Here is a 6,098-nt window from a genome sequence, read left to right as displayed (position 1 = left end):
GCTTTCAAAACGGTAAATCAGAAAAGTCTGAAAATACCCTGAAATAAAAGGTGACATTCTGTACTGTAACCTCATATCAAACATTTGATCTGTTRGGAGAATTAAGTTCTCATATTCTTTAACCAATTCAATTAAATTACTCAGTCTGCTATATCAGGATTTGTAGGATACTGATAGAAATAAAAACAGACAGACAGAGGCCCAGTCTACAAAAGTAAAATGTTTATTTACGGGAACGTTCTGCCTATTATTTCCTGTACATTGGTCTATATACCTCACATTTCGTCATAAATGTCCCTCCTCCTCTCAGAAACAATGACAATATAGTTCACAAGTCTTCCTGTCATACATTGTCTGCCACCTGTTATACAATCTACTACAAGCCCAAGGTCTCTCCCCTCCCTGGGTGAGGACAGAATGTCCTGTAAGGAACACAGTAGTAGAGCTTGTCTGTCGATAGCTCCTCTTATCTCATACATTGTCTCACACTTGCACCCTGCTTACATACTAAAAAGGAACAAAAAGTCCTTGTCCTAATTCTGACTAAAACTACACACATCAGATTTATAGAGGTACAACGCATCACCGGGGGCAAACTACCTGCCCTCCAGGACACCTACACCACCCGATGTCACAGGAAGGCCATAAAGATCATCAAGGACAACACCACACCGAGCCACTGCCTGTTCACCCCGCTATCATCCAGAAGGCGAGGTCAGTACAGGTGCATCAAAGCAGGGACCGAGAGACTGAAAAACAGCTTCTATCTCAAGGCCATCAGACTGTTAAACAGCCACCACTAACATTTAGTGGCCGCTGCCAACATACTGACTCAACTCCAGCACTTTAATAAGGGAATTGATGGAAATTATGTAAAAATTTATCACTGCCACTTTAAACAATGCCACTTAATATTAATGTTTACATACCCTACATTACTCATCTCATATGTATATACTGTACTCTATCATCTACTGCATATTGCCATCTTATTAAACGTGTATCACTAGCCACTTTAAACTATGCCACTTTATGTTTATATACCCTACATGACTCATCTCATATGTATATACTGTACTCTATACCAATCTACTGCATCTTGCCTATGCCGTTCTTGTACCATCACTCATTCATATATCTTATGTACATATTTCTTTATCCCTTTACACTTGTGTGTATAAGGTCGTAGTTGTGGATTTGTTAGGTTAGATTACTGTTGGTTATTACTGCATTGTCAGGAACTAGAAGCACAAGCATTTCGCTACACTCGCATTAACATCTGCTAACCATGTGTATGTGACCATATAAATTTTATTTTATTGATAGATTCTAATAAATTTCATACAATCATACAATGACAGGATAGTTTTAGTTATAGTTCTACGTTAAATGTAACATAATTTAGTCATTATTCATGAAAATCCCATAACACGATCTCAAATCCAAAATTCTGGAGACTTGAGACACATTTAAAAATGTTGCATCACTGTCAAAATAAAGATGTAGTGCAGTATAATTCAGTAACACCAAGATGACCCCAATTTTTGAAAGTAAGACAATTTAAACATACCTATTCCTTCACATCAGATGATTTAAAACTGGAGTGGATTCCAATCCACTGGTCCTTGTCTCTAAAATAAGATATGCAAAAAAGGAAAGGATTAGACTTAAAGGGGCATTCAGAAGTTGATAAAGCCATTTTTGAATTTATATTAATGATATATGGTTAAAACTATTATTTTAATAACATTGATGGTAAGTTATTGCAATAATAGCTCTGTCAATAAATTGAAAGTGGTTACATTTCGCCAACCCCATCACCTAGCTTTTAACCAAAACAGGGGAGGGGAGTATGCTTTGTTATTGTTTCAACTACCAATTACAGATTTAATAAAAATACAATAAATTAATTACAAGCCCACTGAATAACAAGGAATTGTATAGATTAATATATTCAATCGCTCATCAATACCTGATTCTTCCTCCTCAGTGACTGGCCCAAAATGTTGCACTAGTCTGGCTCTTGATGTACTGGCCTTTGGAGCTGAAAAAAAAATTGTAATATAAAGGTTTTTATTTCAAAAAAAATGCTGGAATTCTGACTCTCCTTTGGTTAAATATGTATTTTCATCAGCGACAGACAACAGTTAGAGACAGGGAAAGGTGGGATCAGACCTGCATGTAATGTATTATGTGCTGTGGGTAGATAGTACTAGACCGACCTATGGCACGGCAACTAACGTTTGATATTCTATGATACAGTATGTTTGAAAGGAAAAAGTCAGATCAGGGACCAATAAAATTAAACACCTAGACGGGATGAAACTTACCAACAGAAGTGGATGTAGTTGCCTTTCTGGTTTGAGGAACAATCTGTCCTCTCTCATCCCTTTGTTTCCATCTGAACCTAATCCCTAGAGGCTTGTTTGTCTTTTTCTTCTTATTTTCCTAAAAAGTGCATTTCAATTATCATGGCTGGCCCACCAATAAAAGTCTCCCACAAGCATGGCTTGCTTGTGCACATATGGAGCACAAGCAAGAATTTTATTTTCATGTAAGGTGAAGTGATTTGTCAGCTGAGGAAAGGCACCTGCAGTAGACCCACGTTCTGTCTCACTCACACAGCCAACATGTGTAGAGATTCACAAGGATGCTAACAAGTGCATCCATGTGCCTCATGCTCAATGGGCAATATCATTGATGCCCGTGTTCAGGTCATATCACGGAGTCTACGTTTAAATTCACATTTGTGCAATGTGGGGTCTACTTTAACGCTGTGTGTGGTGCTAGGGTTGTGGTGGGAATATTTATGCACGTATGGGAGCTGTAGGGGTTACATTACCGGTAATGTATGACTTGTTACATTACCAGTTCTGGGTTGAGCTCCTCAGCCAGTCTTTTTGCCTCGTTAATGGCCTCATCCAGTTAGGCTTGTGGATCCTTCTCTCAGTTGAGCTCCTCAGCAAGGTGTTCTGCCTTTTTAATAGCCTCATCCAGTTGGTCTTGGGGGTCCTCAGAGGCCATACCATCTAAAAAAAACAACAAAGAGAAAACTTCCAATCCTAACACATTCCTTTGCATAGTAACCTCCCCCGTCTATGAGAAAAGCTGCATATCATTGATAGCGTGTGTGTTTTACTATGTCCTGCACGTCACTAAAGGTCTTCATCCTCCTCCACACGCAGACTGACTGATCTACAAATCACTTTGCATAACAAATACATATCTATTATTACTTGCAGATCAGTCAGTCTGTCACCATTTACCAACAATGCCAACTAAGTTATCTAGCTAGGTTAGCCAGCTACTGTCATGGTAGCTAGGTTAAAAAACGTTCACATGTAAACATGCAGTGGACGGGCTATTTTGAAAATATGATTATATTAAATTAATGCACAATTATTAGAATATTTATTTGTATATTACAATTTTAATGGTTTGGCATTATAAGTAGTGTGAAAATATATTTTGACATTTTCATGGATAACATTAGCATAATGTTTTCTGTTAGAGTGGAGAGGAGGAAGACTGGATAGGAAGAAGAGTGAAGGAGATAGGAGGAAAGATAAAGATATGATTACAGAGCCTGCCAATTTATTATTCCAAACAATGTTTTTGAGATAAAATACAAAATGAGGCAAGCAATGGGAATCTGTTAACCAAAGTATTTTATCTAATAGTGTACTATTTATTATTAAAGCTTGGAGAAGGAAAAATTAAGGGAGTAAAAAGAGTGAAGCGAGGAGAGTGTGGAAGAGTGAGGTGGAAAGGTAAAGAGAAGGACAGGAAGACGATTGGAGGAGAAGAAAAAGTTGAGAGTAAGAAGAGTGACACAAGGAGAGTGAAGAAGAACAGACAGAGGAGGTACAATGGCTCTTTCTAAGAAACGGAAATGCCATTTTAATGACATGACGAGAGAATTTCCATTTATACGCTCAGGTCAAGATGATAGAATGGTTAACTGCACCCTTTGTAATTCCTCTTTTTCAATTGGCAGCGGGGGAAGAACGGCAGTGGTAGAACATCAACAGACAAAAAAAGCATAAAGCCTCTCTGATTGCCCGTGTTGGTATGCCCTCTGTCACCACATTCTTCAAGAAGGTAGAGCCTTCCCAAGAAGAATATGATTTAGCTGTGCAGGAGGGTGTCTTTGCATACCACACTATGCGACACAATCATAGTTACAGATCTATGGACTGCACAGCAGAACTGACATGGAAGCTTCATGAGCCGAAGTTTACATGTGCTAGGACAAAATGTGACGCCACAGTGAGTAACGTGTTAGCACCATGGGCAACTACTTTGGTAACACAGGACCTAGACCAGGTTGAATTTGTGTCCCTGGCCATTGATGCGTCCAATCATGGACATGTAAACCTGCTGCCAATAGTAGTCAGATATGTGGAAACAAAACTGCTTGATTTTGTTGAATTGAAAGGAGAAACAGCAGAGGAGATTGCAGCTGAGGTCCTGGTGGTCATCCTAAAATGTAACCTGCAAAACAAAGTCGTGGCATTCTCTGCCGACAACACAAATACCAACTTTGGAGGACTGAATAGGCTGGGGAGGGTCAATGTCCATATCAAAGTTAAAAATGCTCTGCAGCGGGAGGTGATTGGCTTAGGTTGTCCTGCCCACATTCATAACACGGCCAGAACAGCTTTGGATATGATTCCCCTTGATGTTGAGTACCTGCTCACAAAGATATTTTCATGTTTTCACCGTCAGAGTAGAAAGACTGAAGAGCTTTTGTGAGTTTGTTGGCCAGGAGTACCATAACATTTTWGGACACAGCAATGTTYGCTGGCTGTCCATGYTCCCTGCTCTAGAAAGAGTGCTGRAAAGGTATGTGCCATTGAAATACTTTATTTTTTCTGAAGACAAATGCCCTGTTGTCCTGCGAACARTGTTCGAAGATCCACTGACTGAACTTTGGCTGGACTTTGTCCATGGAAACTTGACCGTATTCAGTGACACGATCAAGATGCTTGAAGGCCAGGACCACTGTGCTGTGGAGTCAGCTGCTATTCTGAGAAACATTGAGGCAAAATTGACTGCAAGACGTGATGACAACTTCATTCCAGTTTTGGTCAGAGGACTTCTGAGAGAGCTAGAGGGAAATGGTGCAATGTCTAAAGAGAGCTTTCTCAAAACATCCCAATCATTCTTCATTACGGCTGTGAACTACTTGCAGGCATTGGGAAAGCACACAGATAATCWAWWRTWTTTACATTGTCTCCTTTTAAAAAGGCAACCTCAGCGKGAAGAGATCCAGAAGGTAGCAGCCACACTGCAGGAAAAATGCCCCCATGTGACCATCAATGAGGATGCATTGTTTGACGAGGTTACTGGCCTGCAAGAGTTCCTAAAGGGGGGGATCGCTTGAAGAATGGAAAACATTGGAGACACCGCTTAGTCAGAGATGGAGTTACCCACTTCAAAGAGAACGACATCCCACACACTAACCTGGCTAGATTAGCGTCTGTTGTCATGTGCTTACCTGGAAGTAATACACCAGTCGAGAGAGTGTTCTCCCAAATTAATGATATATGGAGAGCAGCAAGAAATAGGTTTACTGTTCCTGCCATCAAGGCCATGCTTATTGTGAGGACAAAATTCAACCTCCCCTGCCAGGAGTTCATGGAGAAGCTGGCCAAAGACAGAGCAATCCTGAATAAGATACATTCTTCTGAGAAATATACAGATTAGGTTGGTATAAGTGGTAACTATATAATATAATCTCATCATCGTCTTATTTCTTTATTATGTTAAGTATTTCACATAGACTATTGTCTGTTTTTTCAATTTTTCTCATGTTCTCTTCTGCTCTTATTCTACCCAGACTACCAGGACCACTGAATGGCTGTTCAGATCGGACAGTTCTGTCTTGTCTGTAATGTTTCTGTAATATAGTTGTTTTCTCTATCACAGTGTGCCCGTTAGACTAACGGTTGGCCAACAAAATGTAAGACTACAATGACTGCATACCTTTCCCCAAATGTTATACGAAAAAAATATGTTTTGCTATTGATGGACAATGGCAAGGCTGCCATTGTATTTTCAGTTACATTCTGGTCAATAAAAATGGTTTACACGTT

General features: G+C 39.6%; 2 long non-coding RNA genes across 2 annotated transcripts; one reads left to right on the top strand and one right to left on the bottom strand.

Moving 5' to 3' along the window:
* Positions 1 to 1,591: 1,591 nt before the first annotated feature.
* Positions 1,592 to 3,238, bottom strand: LOC111965568 (uncharacterized). Its single transcript, XR_002877537.3, has 4 exons — positions 2,869 to 3,238; positions 2,331 to 2,448; positions 1,973 to 2,044; positions 1,592 to 1,631 (listed from the first exon to the last, which is right to left on the bottom strand). It is a non-coding gene; the product is annotated as an uncharacterized lncRNA (long non-coding RNA).
* A 1,406-nt stretch (positions 3,239 to 4,644) lies between these two features.
* LOC139027940 (uncharacterized) lies at positions 4,645 to 6,098 on the top strand. The gene is made up of 2 exons (XR_011480079.1): positions 4,645 to 5,709; positions 5,843 to 6,098. It is a non-coding gene; the product is annotated as an uncharacterized lncRNA (long non-coding RNA).

This window comes from Salvelinus sp. IW2-2015, linkage group LG6.2, assembly GCF_002910315.2.
Source record: "Salvelinus sp. IW2-2015 linkage group LG6.2, ASM291031v2, whole genome shotgun sequence".
Classification (NCBI taxonomy): domain Eukaryota; kingdom Metazoa; phylum Chordata; class Actinopteri; order Salmoniformes; family Salmonidae; genus Salvelinus; species Salvelinus sp. IW2-2015.
This window is presented reverse-complemented; position numbering and strand designations above follow the sequence as displayed.